General features: G+C 47.4%; 1 protein-coding gene across 2 annotated transcripts in view; it reads right to left on the reverse strand.

Moving 5' to 3' along the window:
• PITPNM2 (phosphatidylinositol transfer protein membrane associated 2) overlaps positions 1 to 15,248 on the reverse strand; it is a 221,909-nt gene extending 206,661 nt beyond the window's left edge. Inside the window, exon 1 of one of the 2 annotated variants that reach the window (XM_084820036.1) lies at positions 14,835 to 15,248. The gene's annotated coding sequence lies outside the window, so the exon portion shown is untranslated. Of the gene's footprint in view, positions 1 to 14,630 lie in introns of both variants that reach the window. The other variant, XM_084820035.1, reaches the window with a different exon arrangement.
• Between the last annotated feature and the right edge of the window lie 2,534 nt (positions 15,249 to 17,782).

Raw genomic sequence — 17,782 nt, forward strand, 5'->3', positions numbered from 1 at the left:
CCTGTGCCTTTAACAGCAGCATTAGAGGCTGAAGTCCCACAGGCAAAGTTTCCCCCACCATCACTGCATCTCCATTTGCTCTACTGTAGAATTTCTGCCTACCCAGCAGCTGGTTAGCCTTCAGCAACACTAACCAGAGGCCACTAGGCTGACGGGCTGAAGAATCTCAGAAAGTAAACTTTGTTCAGTTTGTTTTCTCTTCCTGCAGTGGAAAGCCTGTGGCAATAATTATCTCATTGATTTGACTGTCTAATGCAGCCTTCCCCAACCTGGTGCGGTGCGCTGGTGCCCTCAAGATGTTTCGGACTACAGCTCCCAGCATTCCTGACCATTGGCTGTGCTGGCTGGGGCTCATGGGAGTTAAGAGTGTGAAAAAACTGGAGGGCACCAGGTTGGGGAAAGCGGGCCTAACCCATTCTGCCTCAAGGGTGGAAAACAGCCTAGAGTCAGCAGAAGGCCAAGGTTATACCTATGCACAGGCAATAGTTTTCAAGAGACTTTTGCTGGGAACCTAGACTGGCTAAGGCAGAACCACTGCCAAGAATAGACACACAATCTCCCATGTGCCGGATGGTTCCAGGCCTGCTTTGGAAACGGCATAAATTTAGGAGCAGCTAGGCCCAGGGATCTCTCTCAACTGCATTACACCCACGTAGCATACCCAGAGGCCTCTGGCCTACAACCCCAGTACAGCCTCTGGTCAAGTTAAGGCTTGCCGGCTTTCCGATCACTTTCAAAAATCCTACAAAGTCTTGCCAACAGCAGGCCAGAACCAAGGGCGAGCGGTGGGGGATGTGTGTCCCACCCACTGTGTGGGAAATAATGAGTTTCCCTGAGGTCTGCCCAACCAAGCTGAATGCCTCACCAATGAGCCTAATAAAACTCAAGCACATGAAAGAATGCCATAAATGACTGGTGGTCTACGTTTGGGGATGACAAAATTGTGCAAAATTCTGCGTGCTCTCGTACTTTTTTCAAGCCTCTCAAAACCATCATCTATATATAACTAAACAGCGAGGGTTGCGCCTTCCTTCCTAGAGAGCGCCAGGAGTATAGTGCAGCCCTTGTTGCACTATAACAGTAAAGCGGCATTTCCAGAGCCAGCCCTACGATTGGGCAAGGCTAGCTGGACCTTCCTCAGGTGGCAAATTTGTTAGTACCACTGAATGGCAGTACCATTCAATGGCAGTCTATTGTTTTATTTATGCTTCTCCTTTGTTACCACCATTTAAATTTTCTGCTGCAGTGCCAAAATGTCCCAGACAGTCTCTCTCTCTCTCTCTCTCTCTCTCTCTAGCTTTTGCCAAATTTCTGGTAACCAAGGGACATTTTAAAATTTTATTTCTCTGCATTAAAATGGCAGGCACGCTTCACCTGAAAAGGTTTATTATTTTTCAGGAGAGGAAAAATAAGATTTACTTGTCCTTGGAGGAACTCAGCAACTGTGACTGGGCATGCCTTCTCTGAGGGCAAGCAAACTTGTTGCTGAGTGGTACTGGGAGTGGTTGAACAATCAAGGTAAAAAAGGTAAAGGTGTCCCCAACCAGTCGTGTCCGACTCTAGGGTGCGGTGCTCATCCCCGTTTCTAAGCCGAAGAGCCAGCGCTGTCCGAAGACGCTTCCATGGTCATGTGGCCGGCATGACTGAACACCGAGGCGCACGGAACGCTGTTACCTTCCCCGCCGAGGCGGCACCTATTTATCTACTTGCAATTTCTTGCTTTCGAACTGCTAGGTTGGCAGAAGCTGGGACAGAAGACGGGAGCTCACTCCGTCACGCAGCACTCGGGTCTCGAACTGCTGACCTGCCGACCTTCCAGTCTGCAGTTCAGCATCTTAACCATTAAGCCACTGCGGCCCCAACAATCAACAATCAACAATGAACAATCAAACCATACCCAAAATACAGACTGACGGGCGACCAGGCCTGACCAGTGAATCACACAGAGCTGTAGCAGGCAGCCTCTGAAAGTCAGCACCTTGCACTGAGAGGACGCTTTCATTACATGATCAATGTATTTCTCCGAGCACACTCTACTGCATCCTGGCCCATCATTTAGGAGTCAAAATGGGAAGCGACTACCTGAGGGGGGGAGGGGGAGAGATGGGTTGGGCATCTTCTTCTAAACCCTAGCTGCACAGAAGATGAAGCAGATGCAACAGCAACACTGCCAGCCGGCCTAAGAAAAAGTCACCATTCATCAGCCTCCACGTAAATCATCAGACAAGCATCTGACTCACTGGCAGGCCCCAAGCCCAAAACAAGATTTTCCAAAGATGACTAACCCGTTTTAAAAGGCACATGGCTGTAAGCTGACCTGTGAGCTTGGCATGGGCTTAATATAAAACACAAGGGGTGTAGTCCTCCCATTACCCTTTGTTAAGGCCCATAATGGAATTAAGAGGGCCTTGTGACACATCCCAAGGTTTAAAAGGTCTCCTAATGACTTGAATATCCTCTTCTATTCTGAATCCCAAATTAGGCCTCCTGGAGCCATGGAAAGCCAGCAAGGGGCAGAGAAACGTCAGACACAGCAAGGCAAATACCTTGTGCTTAGCTTCCAGCACAGCAAGGTTTGTTTGTTTGTTTTTGTTTGATAGCTCGCCCTTCCTCACAAAGAACCCAAGGTGGCAAATAACCTACATAAAACACAGTCTATCACATAAATATTAAAATCATGACTCTCAAATGAGAAATATATAATAAAATATCATCAACACAATCAATCAAAAACAAATAGAGCAATTGCCTATACCGCCAAAGCCTGCACAAATAAAAAGCTCTTTAATTGGTGCCAAATTTCTACTGGAAGAGAGTTCCAGAACTGGGGTGCTACCACTGAAAAGGCCCTGTCATGTGTGGTAGCCCCACAGGCCACATAGCTCAAGGGCACCACCAGCAAACGCTCCTCTGGCTGATCTTAAATCCCAGGGTGGTCAGTTCTGGGGAAGGTGGTCCTTCAAGGGCCTAGGTCCTGAGCCATTTAGGGTTTTGTGCGCTAGTACTGACAGATTGAATTGGGCATGTTAGCTCATTGGTGGCTAGTGCAGAGAGTTCAACACACACAGGCAGCAGTATTCTGAACTAGCTGCAGCTTCCGGACCATCTTCCAGGCAGTTAAGATGTGGGGGGAGCACAGTGGAAATTATAAATTATGCAGTCACTTTGCATACCAAGAGGAACCCTCACTTTCAAATAAAACCCCACTTTTTAACACCTGATCCATGCTGAATTCACCAAGCACCCCAATTTCCTTGGCACATCACTGACCCCTGAAACTAAGGCTGGTCTAGCATAGCAAAAGGGGGATCAAAAGGATCAAGATTAAAGGTGGACAGGACTGAAATTCTGCGTGGATGTGAAGAAGGTGGATAGAGAGATTTTTTTCTGCCTCGCTCACAAAAACTAGGACTTGGGGTGACCCAACTAACTCGACTGGCAGGAGATTCACGAAAGCAAAAAGGAAGTACTTCTTAGTTGGCTTATGGAACTCACTGCCAAAGGATGTGGCGATGGCCACTCTCTAAGTTATCATCAAAAGGGGAATCAGACGTATTCATAGAATCATAGACTAGTAGGGTTGGAAGGGGCCTACAAGACCACGGAGTCCAACCCCCTGCTCAGTGCAGTATTTATGGAGGCTTGTCAGCGGCTATTGACCATGAGAGATTAATGGAGTCTCCAGACTTGGAAGCAGTGTGCAACAGGGTGTGTGTGTGTGTGTGTGTGTGTCGGGGTACTTCCTTCATGCCCTGCTTGTCGCCTACCAAGCAGCATCTGGTTTGCCGCTGTGGGAAAGAGGCTGCGGGTCAAGATGGCCCTTTGGTCATATCCAGCAGGGCTCTTTTCGGGTGCTGAGCACAAGGAGTCCACATCCCTCCCCCTCTCTCCATTCACATACACCTCTTTTTAATACATTTTTATTTAGCGTTGTGTGTATTCCACAACTTAAGGCACAATACTGTGCATGTTTAGACAGAAAAAAGTCCTACAACTCCCAGCATTCCCCAGCCAGCTGGGAGTTGTAGGACTTTTTTTTCTGTCTAAAGATGCACAGGATTGCACCCTCAAAATATTAAAATTCTGCACCCGAGCAACTCCAGTTCCTTCATGAAGAAAGCCTGAACTCTGTGACCTGAATAAAATTATACAATCTGTGCACATTTACATAATTTCTCTTACTTTGCTTCAGGTATTCTGCAACTTTTACTAGGTCGCTCAATTCTGTTTTTGCTAGTAATAGGGGTGGGGGGGGGGAAGAAGCTGTAGGAAGCCACACCTTACTATCACCAGGAACCCTTATTCAGTCACCTCTCTCTGGTGTCTGAGATTTCATCAGGTACTGCCCATGCTCTTTCAAGCGTATCTCTGCAGCCATGAGGACCAGAAGCTTGTTTTTTTGTTTTAAAAAAAGAGGGGTGAGAAAGCCAAGGTTCTCTAAGAACTGAATGATACATCCTCCCACAAAACAAAGCCCTGCTTATACCCTCTTTATCTTTAAAAAAAAGAGCAACCACCAAGCAGATCACCTGCCGGTGGTTCATCCATCCAGGCACTTGTCACATCCACGCTTGCTTTGCATCAACAGTAAGACAGTATGAGATGCTCTACGACGATTCATTGAGCTACCAATGTATCAATAGGTACCTGAGCTACCAATGTATCAATAGGTACCTGGCACTTAAAGACCATAATCAGAGCACTGCCTTCAGGAACCAGGCAAACAAGCGACTCATGGGTATCTCTTGATTTCCCTCCCTCCCGACATCAGAATACAGCTAAAAGCACCAGTTACAGGATAAAAACACAACAAGCCAATCAGCACCAAGATTTGGCTTAAAGGATGCTCGTTGCCTACTGCCATGGTACATACTGTCAAAGAATAGGGTACTGTCCCTTACCTTCTTCCATTTTAATTCCCCCCAAACTGAGTTGGAAAAGCATCTGTGTGGGCACACCTCCTATACGCAAAGCCCAAGGGAAACGTCCTTGGGCTCTCACATGGAAGATCAAACAAGCAGCTTTGGTGCATGCCAATCTAACAGTCCACGTGAGCAGGGCTGCCTTCCCATGGTGAGCGCAGCAACATCCTGGGGAAAGGAAACCTGCCTTTTTCCTGGGCCGCCTCCAGTGGTGGCAACAGGGCCTGCCCTGGAGGTCTGTCCTTTCTCTGTTGACATGAACTCTTCCGGCAACGTCACAGCCATTTCTGAGCACAGCTGTCCAAACAGGACATGAGGCAAAACTACAAAGGGGAGGTCATCCCAGGGCACCCAATGGTTCCATTTGATCTCAGGATCACACTCTGTGCAGCCTGGAATACCCAGAAGGCTCCTAAACTTGTATGAATCTTGAACGTATTGTTTCACAGCTGCCCAATTCCTCAAGCGGCGGGAAGTTCCAAGGGCACCCTTTCACATGGTCATGTTCACTTGCGAGAATCGAGAGGTATGGTGATGGTGGAATATCAATGTATTTATAAATGTATAAGCCACGTATGGGGGAGCAAGCATCCAAACAGACAGTGCTCTAAGTCTTTACAGCACCATCAGTTCCCCAAAAGCAAACAACAGGCATTAGCAACCCGCTCACTCCCCAAAAGGCTGCTTCTTGCCAGCTGGCTACAAAACTCAACTTCTACAACGGAAGGAGCTGTTTCCTCTCCAGCCCCCACCCCTGCAGCCAAGTAGGTAGGGTGTGGCCAACAATAGTAGCCACCAGTCATTCAAGGCCATTAGGCAAGCAACTACAGATAGTTCTGGAAACTTTAGCAGCAGACTAGCAAAGTACATTAGTAAACCATCAAGCTAACGTACGCACGCACACACGCACGCCCTTCCCTTGGTGCCCAAATAACTAAAAGAATGCCTCTTCCTGTTCCAGCCTGCCCACATTTTAACATCTTTCCTCCAAGTGCTTTCCTTATCAGAAGTGCGCAATCCAACAAGAGAGGGCTTTTTCATTGGTGGGACCCCAGTTATGGAATGCCCTTTTTAAAGAGGTGCGCCTGGCGCTTACATTATGTTCTTTTCAACCACAGGTTAAAGGCGCAATCCTATGTATGTTTAGACAGAAAAAAGACCTACAACTCCTAGCATCCCCCAGCCAGCCAGGTAGCAGAAGGCAGCCCAAGATGGAAGGGGAATGCTGAGAACTGTCAGACATTTTTCTGTCTAAACATGCACAGGATTGCAGTCTAAGACAGTTTTATTTTCCCAGGCATTTTAATTTGAGAAAATGTCCTAGCCTACTCTGTGTTTTAGCTGCTGCCACATTTTATCATTAATGCTATGGTTTTAATGTGTACTTTAATATTTTACTTAATATTTGGTGTACTTTAATATTTGGCCCAGTATCTATTGGATGAAGGGTGGTATACAAATATTTAAAACAAACATTCCCCATTACAATATTTTATCAGCCCCTTCTTCTTTGAAGAAGCCAGCGGATATGCAGAGCCAGAATAAAAGTTATATTTCTCAGTACTAAATATCTGCAAATGTGGAAAAATGGACATTTATGAGAATGTAATGCTGGCAAAAGCCAACCCAGTGAAGATGTGGGACTGTTCTTAATATAAAAGTTTATGAGTTTCCTGATGAAGGAAATAAATACAACACATTTCTCCCTCCCCGCCACTACCACCAGCTTTCTATGAAGAGGTTAAAATCCAAATGGTGGCTCCTTAAGAACTATTTTGCAGTATTGTTTGTAGTACAAACTAATTACTGGGAACTCAAGAGCAAACAATACAATACCCTGCTGGAGCAAGGAATGAAACAGCAGGTATGCAGCATAATACAGCTCAGAAAATAGGACTGTTTGTTGCGAGTGAAGATAATGCAGCTGGTTTTCAAGGGAAAAAAAGCACAAATGGCCTCCTCTTAGCATTTGAGGGGAGCACAGAAGGATTGGAATGATGAGAGCTCAGCGATACTCTTTTCTGGAGATCACTGCCTTCCTCAAGATAAAGGCCAACGTGAGACAAAAAGGAAATTCGATAATGAAATAATATTTTTTTAAAAAAAGAAATGATGGGGTGGAAGAGGCAAGAATTACCTAAACGCTACTAAACTGTGTGAAGCAGATATCAGTAGCAAGACGAATCATTACATGCAGGCACCCAGTTTTCTGTGTATTATAAAATATCCTTATTGCTGGAAAAAATAAGGTGTAAGTTGGATGGGGACAGCTTGGTGCAGCTCCACAAAGCACAGTATATTTCAGACATTCCCTTTGCCTCCCAAGGATTGGCAGAAATGGGATTTGCATTTTGCCATCCACAAACAGGATAGCAAAATGGGAGGGGGGGACATTTAAACTTGCCTTTCTTTTACATCACTGCTAAACCTGACATCACAGCTCTCCAGCTGACTGTACCTGCTCATTTTCACCAACCGTTTGCACAGTGATGGGACTAGCAGCTGAATCTTACTGGTGGCAGGACAACGTCCTTCACCACACCTGAGGGCAGAAAGATAGCTTAGGGAGCAGAGGGCAAACCACACAGCGCACACGATGACTTGATCATCCTGCTTTTCGCCACTGTTCTTTGTTCCCCAAGCCCCAGCATCTGCTACCCGAAGCATCCACCTCACTCTGTCTAATGGTGGGGCCAGCCCTGAAAGGGAGGGAAAGAAGTGGGCAAATGACATTACACATTACCAAACCTCAGTTACAGCTGGGGATGAGAGTAAACCAAAAGCCACACTAAAAATTGGATTTTGAGTAGAAATCTGAAGGAAGGAAGAAAGTTATGCTTCTCCTCTCAATTTGACTAGAATTCTTAACTGCCCAATGGATTGGAAGATACCACTGATAACAAGATGGCCTGGACAATTTCAATGCAACTTTTTTGGAGAACTTCTTCACAGATGAATACTAAATCTTCCCATCCCCCCCCCCTTCACCCTCTCTGCAGGCAGTTGCCATCAGCCTAAAATTAGGAAACGACTAAGAACTCCCACATACCAGATGGCAAAAAAATCACAGTAAACATTTGGGCTGTTAGATGCACAGCCTCAGCAAACGCACAAAAACACACTGTGAGAAGCAGAACCCAAAATAAAATTGAAAATTGTGTGACCATAAAAAAAATTAATGGTTTGAGTCAAAAGGTGCCTATGCTAAAATACCCCCATCTTGGGGAGGAAAAAACTGGACCCTTCCCCTTAAAAAACGGCAGCAACAAAAACAGTTATGTGAAGATGTAATAGACATATATTGCTCAGTACTGACTGACTTATTCATGGGAGAACTGACGTTGTTAAGGTACTACTACACCACCTAGAAAGCTAAAATTTGGTAACATGGAGTCCAGGCTAGACCAGAAAATCAAAGATTCCTATGAACCTCAAATTTCCACCATAGAGAATGCTTCCCGCTGCATCGCTGACATTGAGCTTTTCTACATGAGGCTGTTAATCTCTGTATCTACTTTCGGTTTCATTGCAGAATTGAGGCCTGAGCTCTACACGAAGAAATTTTCCTTTCCTGCTTTTCCACTACATAACCTCTAGATGGCTCAGTGCTATTGCGGAATATCACAATTACACAAGTAGGAAAATACCTTTTTTAGCTTTCAGAAATCCTTGCTCTAAAAAAATGGTAGGGGGAGTGCTCTTTAAAAAAGGAGCCAAACAATTAGATCATGACATCATCTAAAGAACCCATAAGCAACTCTAAGAAATCATGAGCGCACAATAAATGCCTCGTGTAGAAAAGCTCATTGCCTTCTAGTCACTTTTCAGTAAAGCCTTCCCCGACTTGGTGCCCTCCAGATGTGCTGGACTGCAATTCCCATGGCTGGGAATGAGGGGAATTGCAGTCCAGCACATTTGGAGGGCACCCGCCCCAGAAAAGGGTGCCCTAAAAGCTGTGTCTCCAGTTTCAGAAGTTAGGGAAAGTCTACAGTAACCATATCAAGCCCCCCACAGAGAAAATGAATATCCAGCACAGGATTATAAATATTAAATTACACACATCTACAAATTAAGAACTCCCATATTGCGTTATTCTGTATACAGCTCAAAGCAGAAAGATACATAAAATGCTTATGAGCAGATCTTAAGAATCCCACCACAGTGCTGATTAAATTTATAATACAGTCTCCTTTCAACACATCCTGAACTCTTAAATTATCACCTACAAGATCCCTAACCTCAAGATAATAAACCCATCGTATTTCCTGTAAAAACAGCCATCCCTCAACAGGGCATGCTACTTTGCTCTTTGCTAGGCAGACCTGTTCCCAACACAATTCTTAAATTCTCAAACTCAGGTATCGAGAGAGAGAAGAACGGTTACCATTTAAAAAAGAAGAAGAAGAAGAAGAAGAAGAGGAAGAAAATGAACAGCTGTTCCTGGATGTGATTCAAAACGGCCGCTGAAGCAACCAAGGACCATTAAGGGAACAACATGAAAATTAAAAAACATTTTTATTCCCGAAGACAGCCTCGCGCACATACTTTCATTAAAGCCAGCATCAGCCAGGCACTTAATTAAAAAGTTTGTTATGAAATCTTAAATATAATTAATGGAAACTACGCAAGCTAGCAGGGCTCCAATTCGATCGTTTTCAAAGGCAAGGAATTTTAACGAGCTAAAATTTCAGCCCTCCAGGCTCAGTTCTTTGCTTTCACCCCATGCTTCTGATCTTCCATCCCACCCAACACACAACGCATTTCCTAATCTTCCTGTTGTGCAACACGCCTGCGGCTCATGCCTCTCCATGTTTGTGCTGGCAGGTCACGGGGACTTGTGGGTTAAGGAAATGCGCCTTCCATATGTGCAGAGGCACATTCTATTCTCATTTCATGTGGTCCAAGACTGAGCTCTAGCATTCAAAACAGGTTCTGGTGCTGAGCTACACAAAGCAAGGACTGAAATGATGTTCTTCAGCTGGCTCATTTCCCCATGTTCATTTGATGGCCACTGAAACCTTAGAGCGGTGGCTTGGATGTATGAATGAACCACCCCATATAAAACACTTCTGAATCTCCTCAATGGCAAATGCTTTTCAAGGGGGGTTCCATTCACACATTCAGTTGCAAATCATCACATGATGTGTAAGTGTGCAAACCAGCCCTTAGTTGGACTTTGACAGTAGCTCAATGGTAGAGCACCTGTTTTGCATGAAGAAGATCCCTGGCGCAATCTCCAACTTCCATAATTTAAAAAAGGACCAGGTAGCAGGTGATGGGGAGACCCTTCTCTGCCAAAGACCCCATCAGTAGAGCTACTATCATTCAGAATATACTGAGCTAGAGGGCCAAATAATCTGAAATGGCATAAGGCTGATTCCTCCATTCCTGGGGCCCTGGCATCTGCCTACCCACTGAGCTCCTTGGAAAAAGTGAGAATTATACCAATGTGGAAAAAAAAATAAAACATTGGGTTAAATGTCTTCCTCAAATGACCGGCTACTTCTGCAGTCCACCATTTTCTTTCACCCACAGTTGTTGTTTTGAGTTGCGTGTTTGTCTGTCTCTTGAGAAAATATCTGTATTTCATTTTTAGATTACACATGTATTTTGCCTTTCTTCCAAGAAATGTGCCTGCCCGGACCTTAAGATCATCATCAGCGGCCCTTCTCCGTGAGCCCCTGCCAAAGGAAGTGAGGCGGGTGGCTACTAGGAGGAGGGCTTTTTCTGTTGTGGCACCCCGGCTCTGGAATGAGCTCCCTAGTGAGGTTCGCCTGGCGCCTACATTGTACTCCTTTCGGCGCCAGGTGAAGACCTTTTTATTTTCCCAGGCGTTTTAGCTTTCTAAATTTTTATCTTTGCTGTTTTAAATCTGTATTTTAAACTCCTGTACTGCTGCTAGGTTTTAATGTGGTTGTATTGTTATATTGCGGGGCCGCGGTGGCTTAGTGGTTAAGACGCTGAACTGCAGACTGGAAGGTCGGCAGGTCAGCAGTTCGAGACCCGAGTGCTGCGTGACGGAGTGAGCGCCCGTCTTCGGTCCCAGCTTCTGCCAACCTAGCAGTTCGAAAGCAAGAAATTGCAAGTAGATAAATAGGTACCGCCTCGGCGGGAAAGGTAACAGTGTTCCGTGCACCTCGGTGTTCAGTCATGCCGGCCACATGACCACGGAAGCGTCTTCGGACAGCGCTGGCTCTTCGGCTTAGAAACGGGGATGAGCACCGCACCCTAGAGTCGGACACGACTGGTTGGGGACACCTTTACCTTTTTACCTTATTGTTATATTGTGGTTTTAATGTTCTATATATTTTAAATTGTTTTATTGTGTGTTGTTTGGTTTTAATTTTTGTGAACCGCCCAGAGAGCTTCGGCTATTGGGCGGTATAGAAATGAAATAAATAAATAAATAAATAAATAAATAAGAAGCTCAGAGAGAAATGCAAAGTTACATTACCTCATGAAATAATTTATTTTGAGGCTGTGTTTTGGTTAAAAAGGTCCCCGAGGACCTTTTATTTGAGTCATGGTGGCTTGTTTGATTGTGCGAACTGGCCCAGTGTGTGAGTGGCCTAAGAGTACACAACGAGTATCATGGCTGAACTGAGGATTCAAATGCAGGTCTCCTCAGCCCACCTCCATTCCCCTACAGTCCAAAACCCCCAGCAGTATTCCCACAACCAACCAGCTGTCAGCATTAATAAGAGCACACAGCCTCTGTCCCTAGCCAAAAAATCCATGCGCCAAGTAGATTTCACAGAGGCAGCACATGGCTCTTAAAGGCTACCCATTGTCCTAAGAGGAGGCACTGAAGTGGGCCCAGAAATTACCATTAACACAAAAATTGGTAGCCAGTAAGCCTGGAGGGGACGTCTCCTAGCAACGCAAGGGCCTGCATTCTCCACCCCCCCACCCCCGGCTTCCTTAATGTTAATAAAAAGAAAGCCTCTAGAGAGAATGCAAGTTTAGGAACAACAATAAGAACTTGAGGGAAGAACATTGAATCTATATTTCTCTCACCCTTCCCCTCAGCAAAAAGTTACAGATTACAAATTTAGCAGACGGAAAAAAGAAGTTTTTAACCAAGCCGTATGCGATGATAGGAAATGGCGGAAATAAATATAGAGGGGTGATGACTCGACTCTGCTTCTCTATCACCTCCTCGGGTGTAACACTGTAGCCCTAAAGAGTTATTTATCTTGGCCTATAATTGACTCAGGACTTTATTGGGTGCCATTGTATAGTGTATCAGCAAGTTCAAATTGTTAATTTTGATTTTATTATTGTGTTATTATTGGTTTTATCATTGCTTCTTTGTTGTTATTTTAAATTTTTGGATGGCACCTTAGAAGGGCTTCCCCTAAAAAGTGGTTTATAAATCTTTTAAATAAAATAAGGGCCTGTCCACATATTACATCAAGGAAACCTTGGTTGCTCCCTGGGAAAAAGAAAAACATCTGCAGGACGACACAGCCTGTTGGAGTTCCCGAGCAGATGCAGACATGGCGGTGCTTCCAGACAAGGCTTTTATCATGCCAGCATCATGCCTCATTCACAGAATTTTGCTGGGGGAGGCAGAAAATATAGCCTTCCACTCGTAACCCTCCCATGTTTTCCCATCACTTCTTCCATCCTTTTTCTTAACACAGAAAATCTGTTAAGGAAATGAAGACAGCTCACAATACCTTCTGACTGGTTGTGCTGGGAGTCAACTGTCTGAAGATGCCCTTTTTAAAGACTATAAAGACACAATCCTATGCATGTTTAGACAGAAAAAAAGTCCTACAACTCTCAGCATTCCCCAGCCAGCATAGGACTTTGTGGATTTTTTTCTGTCTAAACATGCATAGGATTGGGCCCAAAATGAGATAATTACAGATCTCCTTAGTTCAGCTCTGCTGCTTGACACATGGCCATATTCCTCACTTGATTGTCGGGACATCCAGTGATGGCCTGCCTGTGTGGACACAGAGAGCGTCTTCATATTACCCCCCCTTTCGCCTTCAACACAAAGCTTTGCAATGAAGTACATTCACACACCCCACTGCTGGTCATCAAGCGGGGAGAGAGCGAGAGAGAGAGAGAGAGAGAGAGAGAGAGAGAAAGAGAGAGAGAGAGAGAGAGAGAAAGACAGACAGACAGACAGACAGACAGAAAGAAAGAAGAAACAATGCATGCGTGAACCAGCCCATGAAATTCTAGGTCCCTTACACTCACAGGTATCGCCTGATCACCAAATACACATGCATGCTTTTGATCTGCAATGGTTTTGTTTCACACACATATAAGGAAGTGCAATCTTCGCTCACTGGTCAAGCATCTGCTTTGCACACAGAAGATCCTAAGTTCAACTCCCTGGCAATTCCAGCCAAAAAGATCAGGCCGTGATGGGAAAGACATTTTTTTTTTTTTACTGGAGACCCACTGCCAGCAAGAACAGACAACATTGGGCCAAGTGGACAGATCATTCCTAGCTTCCTACAGCATCACTTGACCCTGTACTTGTCATGCACTGGGCATGCACGTGTGAACACGCTCTGAAGAGGCACGGAGTTTCATAGCATACACTATCAAAAAGACCCTTGGGGTGGGGGGGTAATCGTTTCTAGAACTCCAAGCAAATATGCTACTAACAACACACGTCAAGCATTCACACATGACAACAACTGCCTTTCCGGACAAAGAAAAGGGAAATCAATGTGCTCCCCAGACATGGGGCCTCTTGTGGTTTACCATACACAATCGGCATTTCCAAGGAAGCAGGGCCAGCCAACCGCACAACTGACTCCAGCAATTGCTCAGGGCAGTACAGTATCCTTAGGAGCACCAAAGCAATGCATGATCCAAGAGACACACCCCAGAATTCCTTGCAAGATTCTGGCAGGGGCTGGCGGGGGGGGGGGGGATGTGCAATTTATGGATCACCCAGAATCCCTTGCGATGGTGCAGGGGGGAAGTAGCAGGATATAACCCTTGGAACACGCCCGGGCCCCTGGGGGACCTACAGCAGGCCACAACTCTCAGATCACCCCAAGGATGCTCAAAAGTAGTCCACACATCCTTGGCCAGTGGGCAGTCCTCACCTCACCCCCGCTTGCCTCCCTACAACGTCACAAAGGATCCTGGCGCATAAAGGCTTGGCTGACCCAAGCGGTGGTGGAGTTGGGTAATTTTAGGCTTAATGCTCTTATGGGTGGAGGGGCTTTCCATGACCTTGCCTACTACCTCAGTTGTGAAGTACACCATTAACATTTCTCTCCCATCACACACTCCACGCTTTGCAATTGCTTCTGCATTCCTTGTGCACTAGGATGTTTGCCAACCCTGGGGAAGGGGACACTCCGAGCACGTGCAGTTTAACATTTTAAGCTCGCTTAAATCATAGCACGACGACTACAGGAATGAAACGGAGTTTGCTTCTGCCACCCTGAGGCCCTCATCAACTGCCGCTGGGGGGGGGGGGTGTCATTTGGCTTCCCCCACCCGGGCTGCGCGGCCCTGAACTTCGCCCCTCATCTGTCCCACTGAGTCACAAGGGGTCTCTTTCTGGTTGCCCAGCTCGGCTAGGAGGGGCAGCGAAGCCAACTTGGAAACGTGACCAAGCGTCTCCAGCAAATCCTGGAAGGACCAAGCCGCACGTGGGCTGCCTCTGGCCCAGGAAAACTTCTGCTCCAAGACATTGGCCGGCTCTCCACGGCGCCACAAGATCACCTGCGTGCTGCTGCTGCTGCGTGTCGCCAGCGTAACGTGAGAACGCTCCTCCGGCGAGTCAGGCAAGGCGTCCCACCCGACCTCCTCCAGAGGTCCCCGCGTTCAGCGGCGCTCCAAGGCCGGCCCTAAGCAGGGACTGGGGGGGGCTGCTCCTCCGCAGGGCAGAGCGGGGCCCCAACCCGCGCTGGAGGCAGAGTGACTCACCTCCGAGGCGGGGATCGCCTCCTCCGTCTTCCCGGCCGGCCAGGCCCCGCCAGCGGGCGAGCGGCGCCTCGCTTCGCCCTCAGGACCCCGGCCGGCGGGCAGAGGCGCGCAGCGGGCAGAAGAAGCCGCCGCCGCCGCCGCAAAGGAGCCGGCTGGGTCCAGGGCTAGCGCGGAGCGCCAGCCAAGCGGCGGCGGCGGGCTGCGCGCCCGGCTGCGCTCGCCCGGACCAGCCCCATGCGCAAGGCGGGCGAGCGCCGCCGCTCCTGCAGTGCCGCGCTCAGCGGGGGCGGCCCGGACGCCCCGGGGTCGTCCTCGACAGCTCGGGCTCGGTGGCTGCGGCAGCGGCAGCCGCGGCTCCGACTTCCTTCTCCTGCGCGCACATTCCCGCACTGGCGCCGCCGCGAGCGCAGCTGGCTGGCTGGCTGGCGGGGGAAAGAACGCGGGCTGCTCGCGCCCCTTGCTGGACGCAGCCCGGGAAGGCAGCCCGGAGCCTGGACGTCGGCAAGAGGCCCGGGCCCGCGCGCCACCTCCGCCGGCTTCGGGGGGTGTCCTTTATTTGGGGAGCCTGTTGAGACAGGGGAAAGAGAAGAGCCCGGCGGCTCCCAACCTGGCCATGCTGGCTGAGGGGTGCTGGGAGCTGTAGGGCTTTTCCCCCTGGCCAGACGTGGTACAGGGTCCTGGCCAGCGTCAAGGGCAGGCATGGTAGGGCACCTGCCTAGGGGCCCACCGGCGTGGCTCCTCCTCTTCGCCACTGCGACCTGGTTGCGCGCCTGCCCCTCGCTCCGGCCCAGGCACCAGTGGCGGCGAGAAGGGAGCGGCGGGGGCCGCGGCCCTCTCGCTCAGTGGCTCTGCGCCTGCAGAGCGAGCGAGCGCGCGCGCGAGCGCAACGAGGACAGAGCGGGCGAGGAGCAAGAGAAGCTGGTGGCGGTGGCGGTGAGAAGGCAGGCTCACCGAGGGAGGGGCCCCCAGGCGTGTGTCTCGCCCAAGGGCCCCCCCGAAGGTGGAGCCGCGCCGCGTGGGATTGTGCCTGCAACAATTTAATTTCCGCCAAAAAGTAGTGCTGAGGTAGTGCGGCTGACCATAAAATCCGGATCAAAAATTAAATCTTAACTAAAAGATAACATGAAAGGGAATAAATTAAAAACAAAACAATAAAGGAAAGAAGCAGCCCCTTCCCCAACCCATTAAGAAACCCAGCAGGAGCAGGCTAGCTTACATGCCAAAGGCCAGCCTGAATAAAAACGTGTTTGGCTGCCAGTGGCAGGACAGCAGGGAGGGAGCCAACCTCACCTCCCTTGGAAGGGAGCTTTGGCCACTGAGAAGCTCCCCCCCCCCCAATAATAACAACAACAACAAGTGTTGAGTCGGACTGTGGTGACCCAAGTTCTAGTTCCCACTTGGCCACAAAGCTCACTGGGTGAGTTTGGGCAAGTCACTGATTCCTAACCAAACCTACCCCACAGGGTTGTTGTGAGGATAAAATGGAGGAGGAAGATCGTGTACGCTGCCTTGGGTTCCTTGGAGGAAAGGCTGGATATGAATGTAACAGATGCAATAAAAAAGAATACCTTAGTAGTTCTTAACAGATAGGGGTGTTGTGGCACAGTAAACACTAAGGCTGCAATCCTGTACACACCTGACAGCAAGTTCTACTGAACTCAATGTGGCTTACTTCTCTGAGTAGGCATGTATAGGATTGCACTGTAAAAGACTTAACAGATTCATTAAGGGTGCAATCCTATGCATGTTTAGACAGAAAGAAGTCCTACAACTCCCAGCATTCCCCAGCCAGTAGGACTTCTTTTCTGCCTAAACATATGTAGGATTGCACCCTTTGAGCTTATTACTATTGGGTGTGGTGGTAACTCTCACACTTGACCGTGCCGGTTTGCTTTTTTCATGATCATTAAATCCCAGAGATTTGATTTGTCCCATAAACCACAGCCTATTTTAAAAGACAGGCTCCCATAATGGGAAGCCACATCATAAGGATCAGTCAGGCTGTCTGCATGCCAGCCACAGCAGGGAAAGCTAATATTTAAACCATCAGGGTAGCTTAGGATTCATGTGGCAGGTCTTATCAGGGCCTTGTAATTACTTCTTCAAACTAATTCAGATAGCTCAGCTGTATCACAAAGGGGACAAACGTGCAAAGGATACATGGGGAAGCACCATCATCCAATCATCCAGACAGCCTGGAAACACATTGATGGGTGAAAATTGGACACAAGGAACCACACAAAAGGTTTCCAGAAGGTAGGTCCAGTTAATTAACACGTCAAACTGGATTTATCAAGTGATAATGTAGCAAATTAGAGAAAATGCAAAAGGGCAACATAAAAAGGGACATCAATTGCTTTTTGGGGAAAATGGATTATCCTTTTCTTCGTCTTTTTTTTTTTTATAACTTCCTGAGAAGAGAGGTCTTGTCCAGGCAAGTTAATATCTTTGCTTACTTTGTGGAGTTTCAAAATAGAGCCATGTTCAATTCTGTATAACTGCAAGGGCCTCTGGGTAAAACACTGTTTTTATTCCAGCATCCAATCAGGAAGCAAGCGAGGGTTAAATGAAACCTTGAGCTTGGCTCTAAAAATTGTATTCTACAACACTGAATGTGTGACTAATAATAAATGAGTGGATCCCCTTGAGCATGTATAGAGTGCTGTACCCCTGAGCAACTATAAATAGGCCACACACACCTCTGTGATGAGAGAGGAAGACTTTGAGCCTTGGCACCTCTCATTTCAGAAACAGAACTGGAGAAAGAAACTTGCTCTGGTTTGCTACTGCAGTTACCAACCTTCATTTTTATATTTTACTGCAGGGATCAGAAGTTCTGTTAGGCTGCTGTATTATTATTATTATTATTATTATTATTATTACACTTACATCTCACCTTTTTTCCTCTTGCAAGGAGCCCAAGGTGGCTTACATGGTCCTCTCCTCTT

This window comes from Heloderma suspectum, chromosome 13, assembly GCF_057233095.1.
Source record: "Heloderma suspectum isolate Gila_16-S chromosome 13, 16-S_ref, whole genome shotgun sequence".
NCBI classification, from domain to species: domain Eukaryota; kingdom Metazoa; phylum Chordata; class Lepidosauria; order Squamata; family Helodermatidae; genus Heloderma; species Heloderma suspectum.